This window comes from Mustela putorius, unplaced genomic scaffold, assembly GCF_011764305.1.
Source record: "Mustela putorius furo isolate JIRA1106 unplaced genomic scaffold, ASM1176430v1.1 tig00003834_pilon_pilon_pilon, whole genome shotgun sequence".
NCBI classification, from domain to species: Eukaryota; Metazoa; Chordata; class Mammalia; order Carnivora; family Mustelidae; genus Mustela; species Mustela putorius.
This window is the reverse complement of record NW_025421987.1, coordinates 86,514,528-86,529,223: the sequence shown is the minus strand read 5'-3', so window position 1 is coordinate 86,529,223 and position 14,696 is coordinate 86,514,528. Positions and strand designations below refer to the sequence as shown.

The following is a 14,696-nucleotide window of genomic DNA, read 5'->3' as shown; positions in this document are numbered from 1 at the left end:
TCTTAAATGAAGAAGCATAATCCTTCTAAACTTACCCTGAAATGAATTTTTAGCCTGACTCCTCAGGTAGCTCCACATAATTTCAGTAACGTCTCCCCTGGTTCAGTGCTGGCTCCGTGCAGTGCCTTCTAATGAATGACATGGTTGTGACTCATTGAATGAAGTCAGATTCACTTGCATTTCATAGGAAAACCAGCTCTCCTGGGTACATCAGAACCAAAGCTGGGAATGAGAGATGCGAGCACAGTTGGAGGCTTCTGTGCATCTGTCGGAATAATCCTGCCCCCGTTTGTAGGGTACACTGCAGTTGACAGAGTGCTTTCTCATAATTCCTTGCGGTTTGGCAAGGGACAATTAAGAGGAGGGGGCAATTGCTCATCACAAAACTAAGGAGACTGGGACTCTATGAACAGCAGAGGGAAGGGCACCGCTGAACTCTCCTCCTTCCCCCAGTCATGTTTCTGAGGATCTGGCTCCAGGCAGAGAAAGAAGGAGCATCCTGAAGTAGGGGGCAGCCCTGGCTGCATCCAGGGAAGGGGAAAGAGATGGGAAAAGGAATCAGAAGCTTTGGTAGCAGGACCTCTGATGGCTACCTGCTGAGCCAGGTAGGTTGTTCACCTGTATTCAGGTCTGGCGTTGACTTCTTTCTGGAACTTCCCATTGATGGATGGTGGGGGGGGCCCACCCAGCCAATGGTGCTGGCTTAAGAGGAAGTGATGAAAAGTCAGGAACCAACTGAGACAGATGCTCTGTTTACAGTCTTTGTAAGAAGAGAGTGTGAATCAGCAGCTGGAAGGAATTCTGTGTTTAAGTGCCAGAGACATTAACCCTGTCGTGTACGTTGATTCATTCATCAAATTTATGGGACGCCTGCTGTGTCCATGCTACCAGGTTGGAAGCTGTGGTCGTACAGCCGTCGGGGTATGATGTACATAGTTGCAGAAGGGTACAGTTCATGAACCTTGCATTTCTGTTAGCACCCCTGGGAAAATTTTCTGTGTAAAAGTCTAGTCTTCCAAAATTGGTTATAAATCAAACTTACATATTTGGAGTTATCTCCCCGCTTGTTGTTTCATTTCAGAATTGATGTAAAAGGATCATAAAATGAATCCTCATTAAGATAATGAATCCTTTTTTTTTTTAAATATTTGAAAGATAGAATGGGAGGTGGGGGGCAGAGAGAGAGGGAGAGAGAGTCTTAAGCAAACTCTGTGCTGAGCGCAGAGCATGAATGTGGGCTTGATCTTACCACCCTGACATCATGGCCTGAGCCAGAACCAAGAGTCCGGCTGCTTAATTGATGGTACCACTCAGGTGCCCCTACATGATGAATCCTTTTTAAAATAAGAATAATTTATATATTCTTTCCCCAGTTCATTCAGATGTTTTTAAAGTTGACTATTTGAGGTTTTAAAAAACAAATTGCAGGGTGCGTGGGTGGCTCAGTCTGTCAAGCGTTGGACTCTTGATTTCAGTTCAGGTTATGGCCTCAGTGTTGTGAGATCAGGCTATGTGTTGGGCTTCACGCTCAGTGTGGAGTCTGCTTGAGGTTCTCTCTCTCCCTCTCCTCCTGCCAGGCTGTGCCTGTACTCTTCCTCTCTTCTCTCTTTCTCTTTCAAATAAATAAATAAATGAAATCTTTTTTAAAAAGTGAATTGCATTGTATTCAGATCATGTAACATTAAGAGCTAGTGACTTTTCTCTTTTTTCATCGCAGCTTATGAGATACCAGCTGGTCACTGATTTTTTTTCTCTGTATCCTGTGAACTGCTTCTATCTTTGCATTGGGACTGTGTGAAAGTTGTTTTTCTGATTCCTCTCTCAATTTTGATAACTAACTTTTCCCATGATCTTTTTTATTTTCTCCAGAATACCCCTTTGTATAGCAGCGAAAGCCTTAGGGGTCCAGTGCCAAGGACAGGCCCTGGGTAGGGGGGAAAGCTTCTCCAAAACCCCTCTGTGGCAGTGCACATGTCCTACTGCTATTACACATGGAAGTACCTACCCCAACCACCACTTCCCTCACAGCCCGTGGGAACAAGGAGTTGGCACTGCAATTACATTGTAAGAATACTGTGCAGAGGGGCACCTGGGTGGCTCAGTGGGTTAAAGCCTCTGCCTTCCGCTCAGGTCATGATCCACAGGGTCCTGGGATCAAGCCCCGCATGGGGGGGGGAGCGGTCCTGGGATCAAGCCCCACATCAGGCTCTCTGCTTAGTGGGGAGCCTGCTTCCCCCCACCCCTTTGCCTGCCTCTCTGCTTATTGCTTACTTGTGATCTCTGTCAAATAAATAAATAAAATCTTTTTAAAAATACTGTGCAGAAGTAGGTGTTTAAAGATATTTGGTTCACTGATAGCTAAAACCTAAAAAATTTAAGCTAGCAAAAAGCAGGGATAGCCTTTTTCCTTCCCTATTTGATTAGATCAAGGCGCCAACTCAGAAGTTCTTTTGTTCTGTTGAGGCTGAGTTGAGAGTTCTCAGGGTTGCTGAGGTCAATAGTGTCCTATGTTTTTTACTCCCTAGAACATAAGCAGCCTGAGGACATTTTTTTGTTTTGTTTACTAATATACCCCAGAACCTAAGACAAGTGCTTGGCATACAACAGGTATTTAGTGAGTGTTTGCTCAATGAATTTGGAAAAGTTTTAGGTTTAATCTTAGAAATCATCCTGTTCTCCAAAATTGGATGAAATGTCCTATATTTAATCTCCTGTCAGAACATTCGGGTGTGTATGGTTTGGGTTGTTTACAACCTATTATAGGTGAGATGTTACTCTTGTGTGAGGTGGTAAATACTACTTGATTTGCACAGCCAGGGAAAGGAGTTCCCTTGTGAGGGAGGGGTATGCAATTTGGCCAACCCTCTTCTACCTTTCTCTGCTAACTGGGATTTAGGGCTATGGTAGAGATGCACTTAATTTTTCTTAATCATCATCATGACTATAATGAATAAGATCAAAGTGTTGTATAACTGCTGGGAATGATTCCTTCTTTTCTGAAGTAAAGTGTTGTTGGTTTATCACTCATTCCCAGACATTGAGGACTCATAGCTTCCTGCTTGAATTTTTGTGTTCATTGTGAAACGGTTTCTTCAGTAAGTCAAGACATGCTGATGTATTTCTTGTCTGAAGGGGGAAAACACCACCTTTCCATGAGTCAGGACACCCAGTCACAGGAAGTGTATGTACTGGCTCCTGTGCTAGGAGAATCTCTATATTTTTCAGTCAGCAGCCTATTGCATTGAGCTGATGAGCATAAACTAGAGTCAAAGAAATGGGCTTGGTTGAGGACCAGTCAGTGTCTTCCATAAGCACATGTTCTTGAGTTGGAAGAGAGAAGATGGGATGGGGTGGGCCAGGAAAAAGAAACCAGCTGTCAGCAACAAGTGCTTCTGGTGAGTTTGCTGATTGCTGAGCACCTGCTGTGTTTCCAGACACCGCTTGGGCTGAGAAGGGGGAAAAAAATGAAAAAGACCCAGGTAGGAAGGAAGGAGGGGGACAGAGTTGTGTGTTCTTTGGAAAACTAAAGAAAGCAATTATTTGAAATGGGTTGAAGGGGTGCTAGAGGGATTGCATAGCTGTGGGTGACCAGGCATGTGGCTCCCTTTGCCTTTACAAAGATGATTCTGTGTCTGCCATGCACCCCACAAAGCAAACGTTTATATACTCGGATTATAACTTGTTTTGCATCGTGTTTATGGGTATCATTTATCTTGGCTCAAATTATGATGTGTAAATACGTGTTTTTACCCTGGTTAGTCTTAATTACAGATAATGAGTTAAGGGCCTTGTAAAGAGTAACTAATCACTTCTGTAGAAACACAGTTTGGTTTTGTTAACTGGAATTTTCATCACAGCAGAATTAAAAACATTAAAGAAAATCTTTTCAGTTCTTAACTCTGTTTAGATCTTAAAAAGCGGGAATTTGGTGTGCAGATTTTTGGTTCACTTTACTTTTGGTAAGACTCGGCCTTACCTCTCAAAATCTCACTGTCCTGAATCCAAATGCATGTTTGTACTTTGGCACATATAAATGTCCTAAGCTTCTCAGGACTTCATCCACGTGTCTGGGATCCACTCCGCCTTTTCCCATACACCAGTCTGTATCTAAGAGAGGGTTCTCAAACTTTATCATGAGGCTTAGCACAGCCCTGGTTGAGGCCGGTGGTAACTAAGCAAAACTGCCAGGCAGATCAGTTCCCCCCTCAGGTCTTTGCAGGTGTGTCCACCTCCCAGCCCTTGCCTGGAAAGCCTGAATGTCAACCAGGAGTCAGCTGACCTGGGGAAGTGCTCGACTAGGTAAAGCCTTTATCCCTTCCCCTCCCCCCACTGCCCCAGCTAAGGGGATTTATATGTAAGCAAATTCTTTTGAGGAGCAAAGAGTGAGCTGCAATGGTGCAAGTTTCCAAAATAACCCTTCCTAGAGGTAGTGTTTTTGGTCAGAGTCTCCAATGAGGTTGATACTGAGAGGGAAGGGCTAGAAGCTCATTCCTAGGACCCATTTTCCTAGAATTTGCCTGAAAGTGCACATCTTACCCAAAATTCATTGAACTGAAATCTCTACATGAAGTGTAAATTTTGCTATTGGTGAATTGACAATTCCAAAGTGACATTGTAAGAACAAAGGTTTAAATTTGCTGAACCTACACCAAAAATACAAGGCAGGGGACTCATCAACTCCTCAGTTTATTTATCTGAAAAATGGGGATAACTATGTCTATTTCCTATGGGAGTGGTAAGGCTTAAATGAGATGCTTAGTATACATGAATGTAAGTAGTAGTGGTGGTTTGGGGAAAGCTTCCTGCTAAAAACACCGTGATGGATGTTTTGGGTGAAACCTCTGAAAACTTTATGAGACTTTATTAATAAAATAACTTGAATGGGGGAAGAGATAGTGTTCAGGGAAACACATGGAGAAGTTCTGGTAACACCAGAGTTAAAACTGTTTCTTTGTCATGTCACAAAATGAATTAAGGAGGGTAATAATGGATGGGAAAGATGATACTATCTGTAGGGAATTGTATACAAACCTTGATAAGAGTGGTCACACTTTTCCTGTAAGCATTTTTTATTTTCTTTTTAATTTCCTAAAGAAGTTATTGGCAAAGAAAAATATTGTATTCCCCAAATTATTATTTAGATTTCTTTTGGTCTTCCTTCAATTTAGATAGTTCTCCTATTTACCAATTTTCTGGTAAAAGGAACCCCTTTGCCAAAAACTGAATATGAATAAAAAAAAGAGAGAGAAGGTTTTAGATACTTTGTTTTTAAAGAGCTGAAATATTGAATCTATGAGAAATCTGGTTATCTGCTTTGCTTAAATAGTATATGGTCATTTCAGTCTATAAACTCAAGCATGCTAATTCCTTTTTATTTATTTATTTTTTAAGATTTTAATTTTAAGTAATCTCTACACTCACCTCGGGGCACAAACCCACAACCCTAAGATCAAGAGCTACATGTTCTACCGACCAAGCCAGCCAGGTGCCCCCATACTGATTTCTTTTAACTGGAGATTATTTTAACCTTCCTTTTATACTTTCCAAAGGATTTGTAGAATCCTGCAATTGGAATGAAACTTAATGGTCTTTTAATGTGAATTATACTCACTATACCCCTTCCCCATAGGGGAATTACTTCACCATCTTGCCCAGGAGTGGTTGGTCTTCTCATGAACATCTAATTATCATAAGTCATCCCCTTGACTTTTCTCTTTTACCTTCTCCTTCTTTCAGCAACAATTAAGAATCCCTGGTGCTTTCCTCAAAAGGGAAATATGGAATTGTGTTAGCAACTTCTTAAAAAGTCAAGGCCTTTTTATAAGCTAGTAGATGGAGAGGGTGTAAGAGGTAACATAAGTTACAAAGTCTTGAGCTACTGTTTTATCATATTCACTGATGTCTTTCCTGTCGCATTCAAGCAATGGATTTTCATGAGCTCCTGGCCCTAAATGTGCAGGAAGCTTGAGCATGTTAGGGCTGCTTGGGAGTTTTTGGTTTTGTGGACATGAATTTATAGAGCAAAAGAAGTTACCAGGTTTTTAACTGAAGTTCTCCTGGCTCAAAACCCTTTGCAGTAGGTCACCACAATAATATCTGATATAATCCTCTTATGATTTGGCCCATAGTAATTGATAATATTCACAAAGACTTTGATCACATAATTTTTCTTCCTAAAAAATCAGAAAACCTTTTTGTTCATTTTTAGCAATTTATATATTGAAAACATTAAGTTTTCTAATAACTGTTATAATACATTTATTTTAGATCCCATGGAGGCAAAGGCAGTTGTTCTTAATTTTGTAAAAAAGAAAGTGACTAAATAATTTGTTAAGTTGACCCCTAATCATTTTCTGTTTTTCTGTGCCCTGCCTGTGTGTGTGTGTGTGTGTGTGTGTACGTGTGTGTGACAGAGAGAGAGGCAGACAAAGGGGGATTTGGAGTTAGGATTTAAATGACAGTTGGCTGGAGGATTGGACTTGGCTAGCACCGGTGATTCATTTGCTTTCCAGGACCTAGATCTTGGTCCAATTTAGCACAGAATATCCCTTGTACCTACTATGCAGAAGTTTTAAGTTTAAGGTTTTTTAAAATTTTATTTAAATTCAACATATTAACATACAGTGCATTATTTGTTTCAGGGGTACAGGTCTGTGATTCATCAGTCTTATATAACACCCAGTGCTCATTACAACACATACCTTCCCCAGTGTCCATCTCCCACTTACTGCACCCCTTCATTCCCTTCCCCTCCAGCAACCCTCAGTTTGTTTCCTGTGATTAAGAGTCTTTTATGGTTTGTTTCTCTCTCTGGTTTCATGTTGTTTCATTTTCTCCTCTCTTCCCCTATGATCTTCTGCCTTGTTTTTCTTAAATTCCATTTATCAGTGAGATCATATGATAATTACCTTTCTCTGATTGACTTATTTTGCTTAGAATAAACCCTCTAGTTCCATCCACATCGTTGCACATGGCAAAATTTCATTTCTTGATGGCTGTGTAATACTCCATTGTATGTATGCCACATCTTCCTTATCCATTCATCTCTTGATGGGCATCTGGGCTTTTTCCATAGTTTGGCTGTTGTGGACAGTGCTGCTATAAACATTGGAGTGCAGGTACCACTTCAGATGACTCCATTTGTATTTTGGGGGTAAGTACCTAGTAGTGCAATTGCTGGGTCATAGGGTAGCTCTATTTTCAACTTTTTGAGGAACCTCCATACTGTTTTCCAGAGTGGCTGCACCAGCTTGCATTCTAACCAAGAGTGTAGGAGGGTTTCCCTTTCTCCACATCCTTGTCAACACATGTCATTTCCTGACTTGTTAATTTTAGCCATTCTGACTGGTGTGAGGTGGTAGGTATCTCATTATGGTTTTAATTTGTATTTCCCTGCTGCCAAGTGATGTTGAGCACTTTTTATGTGTCTGTTGGCCCTCTGGATGTCTTCTTTGCAGAAATGTCTGTTCATGCATTCTGCCCATTTCTTGATTGGATTAGTTGTTCTTGGGAGCTGATTTTTTAAAAAGACTTATTAATTTATTTGACAAAGAGAGAGAGATCACAAGTAGGCAGAGAGGCAGGCAGAGAGAGAGGGGGAAGCAGGCTGTCCACTGAGCAGACCCCAATGCTGCCCCACATGATATCAGGATCCTGATATCAAGACATGAGCTGAAAGCAGAGGCTTAACCCACTAAGCCACCCAGGCACCCCTGGGAGTTGATTTTGATAAGTTCTTCATAGATTTTGGATCCTAGTCCTTTTATCTGATTTGGCATTTGCAAATATCTTCTCCCATTCTGTCAGTTGTCCTTTGGTTTTGTTGATTCTTTACTTTGCTGTGCAAAAGCTTTTTATCTTGATGAAGTCCCAATTAAGTCTAAGTTTTAAACACATACTAATGAGTGCGTGGGATACAGTGGAATCTGACTATGGCACTATCTGGTACAGCAGAGCAACACAAGAACCATGGTGGTTTTAGTCTTGGCCCTGCCACAGTCCTTGGAGTTGGTTAATATACTTGCCAGTCTTTATAGATAATGCACATTTAATGGTGCTCTAATTTCCCTCCAGAGCGAGGACTGTGTGTCATCTGATGGCATCCAGAATGTCTGTGGAAACAGATGGGACCTAGTTAGGTAGACTCCCTCATTGAACCCCAAAGGACTCTTTTGTAGGACCATCTTTACTTCCTGGATTGCCTCTCTTGCCCGCAGTTTACCTGGGGATCCTCCAGTCCCTAGACAGCCTAATTTTCAAATGGAACCTGAGAGCTCATGAGCTGCGTTCCCACAGTTTGTTAATTTTGTTCTCCATTCAAGCCATCATCATGGTCAAGGCTTGGGCTAGAGTTCCCAAGGCGCTGATTAGCTAATTACCGAATGCCTGAAAAACTATGCCATCATCCTCTGCTCATGCAAACATGTATTTTCCTTTTTTTTTTTTTTTTACCCCCAAATACAGGCAAAATGGTTCTTCAGAATCATAGGAGTTCCATGACAATTGAATATGACTGTATTTCCCCATATGGTTGGCCACTTACTTTAAACTATAGATTCTACCATACAAAATAATTTCTGTTGGGTAATTGAAATTCCTAACAATGGACATCTTGTTTATCTGAAATTCACTCTAGTTGGAACTTTCTATCTCCTCTGGGCATCTACAGTACAAAGATAATAACATTCATAAAAAGTAGTCTGAGGCACTTAGATGTTGAGAAGTTCCATATACTGTCAATTAAGTCAGTAAGAATTAGATTAATTGAGGTTAAGTGTATTTGTTTTCGAGTTCTTTAAGATTTGATAGTCTAGACATGTCTACTATAGTCACTGATTAACCAGAATATAAAATCAAAGTAGCCAAGTCCCACAGCCCGTTCCCGAGATGGCTGTACGACTGACTGTCTTCCCCCTTTCCTGGTAGTGTGGAGGCTGAGTGTCTTTCCTTTTCTCACCCAAAATCCTTGAATTTTGAGAGTGCGTAATTCTAAATTCCTAAATCCTAAAGCCACTGGGAAAGAGCCTGTGTATCTCCATTAAAGGGTACTCTCTGCTTGACTGTAGGTCTTACTTTGCTTTCAATTAAAATGAAAAAGAAAAAAATTAAAACTGTGCTTCTGACTGCACTCTTCACTTTCGTCCGTTTATCCCCCTCGGTTGTTGGATCTCTTTATTCTCTTTAAATCTAGAGCAATCTACAGTTTGGGGATTTTTTTTTTTTTAATGACATTGACATTTGAAGAGTCCAGACTAGTTGTCTTGTAGAAAATTTTACTTACATGGTTTCTTTGCATTGCTCTTCTTTCCTGTAGTATTGTTCTGTTTTTTTTTTTGTTGTTCTTGTTTTTGCTGTGGTGAAATGTACATAACAAGGTTTGCCATTTTAACCATTTTTAAGTGTGCTGTTCAGCGGCACTAAGCCCACTAGCAGTGTTGTACAACCATCACTACTATCTATTTTCATCATCCCAAATAGAAACTATGTACCAATAAACAGTAACTCCCCATTTCCCCTTCCCTTAATCCACTGATCCAGATCTAATTAACCTGACCAGTATAAGTCTGAATGGATTCTCTGAAGTTTGGAGATATATCCAAAAGATTCCTTCATGTGAAAAAGTTATAAGAAAATATATATGAGATCCTAACAGATTAACTTTAGTATGTGTACTGCCCAAGTGAGCACACTAACAGATTAACTTTAGTAAGCAGTGCAGAGGGATGCCTGGGTGGCTCATTCGGTTAAGCATCTGTCTTCAGCTCAGGTCCTGATCCTAGGGTCCTGGAATCAAGCCCCATGTCGGGCTCCCTGCTCAGCTGGGAGCCTGCTTCTTCCCCTACTCTCCTCCTCCCACTCTGCTCATGTTTTCTCTTACTGTCTCTCTCTCTCTCTCTCTCTCTCTCAAATAAATAAATAAAATTCTTAAAAAAACAACAACAACAACTAAAACAAACCAAAACAGGCCTGAGTTACTGTGTACGTTTGGCTTTTTAAAGCAAGGCACACTTTTATGGATTTCAGAGAGAAAAAGATCTACATTTGCTGGTTGAATCTGAGCCAAACGCTTTGTTTCTTTTTTAAAGGAAACAGGGAAAAGAACTCTTCCCTTTTCTCTTGACTACCTGGCAAAGGAGAAGTAATAAACAGTTGGCCTTCCTGGGTGGGGTCAGGGGATCCCCATGCGAGGCAGGCTACAGCCAGTAGGAGGAGTGCTTTTCCCAGCCCTGGGGGTGCCCTGTTCACCTTTTAGACTAGGCACTGGGCTCTGTGCTGGTTCAGGAGACTAGTTACCGGACAGGAGACTAGTAACCGGGAGACTGTCCTTAAGGAAATTACCTTCAGCAGAGGGTTGGTGGGGAAACATGACAGCCCCAGCAGAGAAATAATGACAGTGGAGTGAGCTGTTAGAAAAGCTGGAGTGCAGAGGAAACAGTTCTGCGTGGAGACGCCCTGGAAGCCTCTGCAGGTGTGAGCAGGGTTTGAAGGGCACGTAGAAGTCCCTCCCAGGGGAGAGAGACACGGGCATCGCAGGATACTGACACAAGAGGGCATACCATCCAGATGGTGCTGTGCAAGCTAGCAGAACTCACGGGTCCTGATCATTCCTGATCCTGAAAGATAATGGCTTGGGATAATCTTCCCAGTGACCCAAGGATCAGTTTAATTGGTTCTCCAGTAGTGATCACCAGTTCCTTTTTTAGTGTTTGCTTCTTTTTCTTCTTTTCCATAGTGAGTTAAGATTAGAGATGCCACACACTAGTTTTTTAGAGATTATTTCTCCTAGAATCCTAAACAAACATTGCAGTTGTTGAACTGATTGCTCGATGTGCATTCTTTACATGAGTTATTACAGGGAACATTAGTATTTTAGACCTATTTAGTTGGAATTTGGGGTAATTTGGACCAGGCCAAGTGTGATGGCTTACACATTAGGAACAGAGTTGGCTAAATAAATTAATATTCTGTGAAATAAGATTTCAAGAATGTTTAACCTAATTATGGAAGAAGTGAGCTGTTTGTTTTTGTTCTTTCCTTTTTTTCTTTCTTTTTTTTAATTTAGTAGATTCTGGTGTACTTTTCAAGAACAAATCTTATGTATTCACTAAAGCAGCCTTAGTAGGAGTTTTAATTGTTAATTTTCTAAAGCAAGTAAGATGTGAATACATTCCCATTTTATTAAAAATGTAAATGATAGAAGTAACTAAAAAGTGTATGCCCCCCCCTTCTTTTACCAACTGCTTCTAGCTCCTTTTTTTTTTTTTTTTTTTTTTTAGATTTTATTTATTTACTTGACAGAGAGAAATCACAAGTAGATGGAGAGGCAGGCAGAGAGAGAGAGAGGGAAGCAGGCTCCCTGCTGAGCAGAGAGCCCGATGCGAGCCTCGATCCCAGGACCCTGAGATCATGACCTGAGCTGAAGGCAGCGGCTTAACCCACTGAGCCACCCAGGCGCCCTAGCTCCTTTTTTTATGCATTTACAAACACATACATTTAATAACAGGTAGCCTGTTTTGGGTGCTTAAAAAACAGGATCAATCTAATCTATTAGCTCTCTTCTTGCAACAACATGTCTTAGAGAGTTCCCTATGGCCATGCCCATGTGTTTACCTCATTTTTTTAAAGTAATCTCTACACTCAGTGTAGAACTCTCAACCCAAGATCAAGAATTGGATGCTCTGCTGACTGAGCCAGTGAGGTATTCTCACTTCATTCTTTTTAACTGTCATCTAATATTCCATCTTGTGACTATCCTATGATTTATTTAATTTTTTTTAAATTTTCTCACCTTAGCATATAACCTCCCCAATGTCCATCACTCAGCCACCCCATTCTTCTATCCCCTCTCCACTCCAGCAACCCTCAGTTTGTTTCCTGAGATTAAGAGTCTCTTATGGGAAAAAAAAAAAAGTCTCCTATGTTTGTCTCCCTCTCTGGTTTCATCTTGTTTCATTTCCCCCACCCTTGCCCTATGATCCTATGTCTTGTTTCTCAAATTCCTCATATCAGTGAGATCATATGAGAATTGTCTTTCTCTGATTTACTTATTTCGCTTAGCATAATACCCTCTAGTTCCATCCACGTCATTGCAAATGGCAAGATTTCAGGGTTTTTTTGATGGCTGCATGGTATTCCATTTTATATTTATATATCACATCTACTTTATCCATTCATTGCTTGATGGACATCTGGACTCTTTCTGTTGGCTATTTTGGATAGTGCTACTATAAACATTGGGGTACATGTGCCCCTTCAGATCACATTTGTATCGTTGGGGTAAGTACCTAGTAGTGTAGTTACTAGGTCATAGGGTAGCTCTATTTTCAACTTTTTGAGGAACCTCCATGCTGCTTTCCAGAGTGGTGCTTGCATTCCCAACAACAGTGTAGGAGGATTCCCCTTTCTCTGCATCCTCACCAACACCTGTTGTTTCCTGACTGCTTGATTTTAGCCATTCTGACTGGTGTGAGGTGGTATCTCACTGTGGTTTTGATTTGTATTTCCTTGAGGCTAAGTGCTCTTGAGCACTTTTTCATGTGTCTGTTGGCCATTTGGATCTCTTCTATGCAGAAATGTCTGTTCATGTGTTCTGCCCATCCTATGACTTATTTATTCCTTGCCCTGTTGGTGGATATTCAAATTGTTTGCAGTCTTTGTCATAACAAACAATGCTATTGTAGCTGTCTTTTTTCAAATCTTTGTGTTCATGCATGAGTTTCTTCCAATAAGACTTATACAACTAAATTCTTGGTTAGCATTTAGAGTCAATGTTTATATTTGGAGATAACAAAAAAATTTTTTTAAGAAAAATTCAATTTCTGGCAAATTCTGATGCTTTTTCTATAAGTAGTTAGACTTGTGAATCCTCTGTGGAGCAATCCATGTAGACACAACATGGGTTGGTGTCAGCAGTTTTATTATGAACTATTGCCAAGGGCAGTGTCAGAAAAGAGGCTTCATAGCGTAGAGATAGAAATGAACTCTTGGTTCCTTTTCCTCCTTCCTACCCAGATACAAGATTAGGGGTTCTATAGACTGGCTTGTATTGTCATTTAAGCAGCCCTATAGAAAGCACGAATGCATTCTCATTTTAAAAAAATAAGGCAGAAGTACTCTGTAGGCTCTAGAACATAGGGATGCCCTCCCCCACCAACCCCGCATTTAAAAAAAATCTGAGATTGTTTTGTTTGCTTCCATATTTCCTCCCTCTTTTCCTCTCTGCATGAATTGTAACATTGTTTTCAGGGGATACTGCCCAGATTAAAGCCATGCAAAAACATATGTTATTACTATTTGTTACCTCTGACACCAGAAGGAAAGAAAAATAATGGATACTTTGGCCATCACATCCCTTCTCTTAAAACCCCTCCCAAATGGATATTTAGGAGAATCGAATGTCAAGTCTATCCATGAAAATGACCTCTCTAATATTTAAATGCTGATTTGTGGGACACCTAGTGGCTTAGTCGTTAAGCACCAACCTTCTGCACAGGTCATGATCCCAGGATCCTGGAATGGAGTGCCAAGATCACTCTCCCACTCCCCCTGCTTGTGTTTTTTTGTTTTTTGGGGTTCTCTCTCTCTATCTCTACCAAATAAATAAGTAAAACCTTTAAAAATAAATAAATAAGTGCTGATTTATATTCTTTTCAGGATCTAACATGTTCTTAAAAGGTAGAAAAATCCGTGGGTTACCTGAGTGGCTCAGTGGTTTAAGCCTCTGCCTTCTGCTCAGTTCATGATCTCAGGGTCCTGGGATGGAGCCCCATATCAGGGTCTCTGCTCAGCAGGGAGCCTTCTTCCCTTTCTGTCTCTGCCTGCCTCTCTGCCTATTTGTGATCTCTGTCAAATAAATAAATAGAATCTTTTTTTAAAAAAAAGGTAGAAAAATTCTTATCCTTCTATTTCTATTCTTTTCTCTAATTTTAATGTTTACAAAAAAACAAGAAACAGTCGAAATCACTTAAAGTTATCAGACCAGCAGGATGTCCCAGAAAAACAGAAAAATCCTCTGACTAGAAAGGCGGAAGTCCCAAAAGTCCATCAGCAGGGGATGGGTTAAAGCACTTTGGTACATCCAGGTAGGAGAGAATAGAATGAGGAAAAATAGTTGCTCTCTCCCAACATGGGAAGATCAGCAGGATATTACTGTTAAGGTGAAAAAAACAACATGCAGAGAGTTTGTAGGATATGCAAGTATTTCTGTAAGAGAAAAGGAGAAATAAGAATTTATATTTGTATTTGCGTTTATTTGCATGAAGAAATGGAAGGATACACAAATAATAAGTAAAAGTATTTGCTTCTGGTGAGGGAAGGGGGTGCGTGGGAGTAAGTCTTTTCCTAGTCTGCCTTTTTATAGTGTTCTAATTTTTGGATTATTACTATATTATTTAACTATAAAAGTAATTTTTGAGAGGAAGTTTTGCCTTATTAGGTACGGGGTGAGCTAAATCTGATCTTGGTGAAGCCCACTCTACATGTGACTTGACCTGTCGTGTTTGAGCCTAGATACCTTTTGGGGTGGGGTCTGTTGCAGGGCCGTATGTTTTGGGGAGGAAGGTCATAAATTCTGTAGTTAGAATCTCTATGACAATTTAAGTTCTAACCACGTTGGCAAGAAGTTGAAAAGGCATGTCTGCGTTTAAACTGTTCCTTTGGCATATTCAGACTTGTTGGGCTTATTCTTCACTTTTTCC

At 40.5% G+C, this 14,696-nt stretch overlaps 1 protein-coding gene across 4 annotated transcripts in view; it reads left to right on the top strand.

Moving 5' to 3' along the window:
• The window catches only part of IGF2BP2 (insulin like growth factor 2 mRNA binding protein 2), a 158,215-nt gene that overhangs the window by 98,601 nt on the left and 44,918 nt on the right, over positions 1–14,696 (top strand). The window lies entirely within an intron of this gene.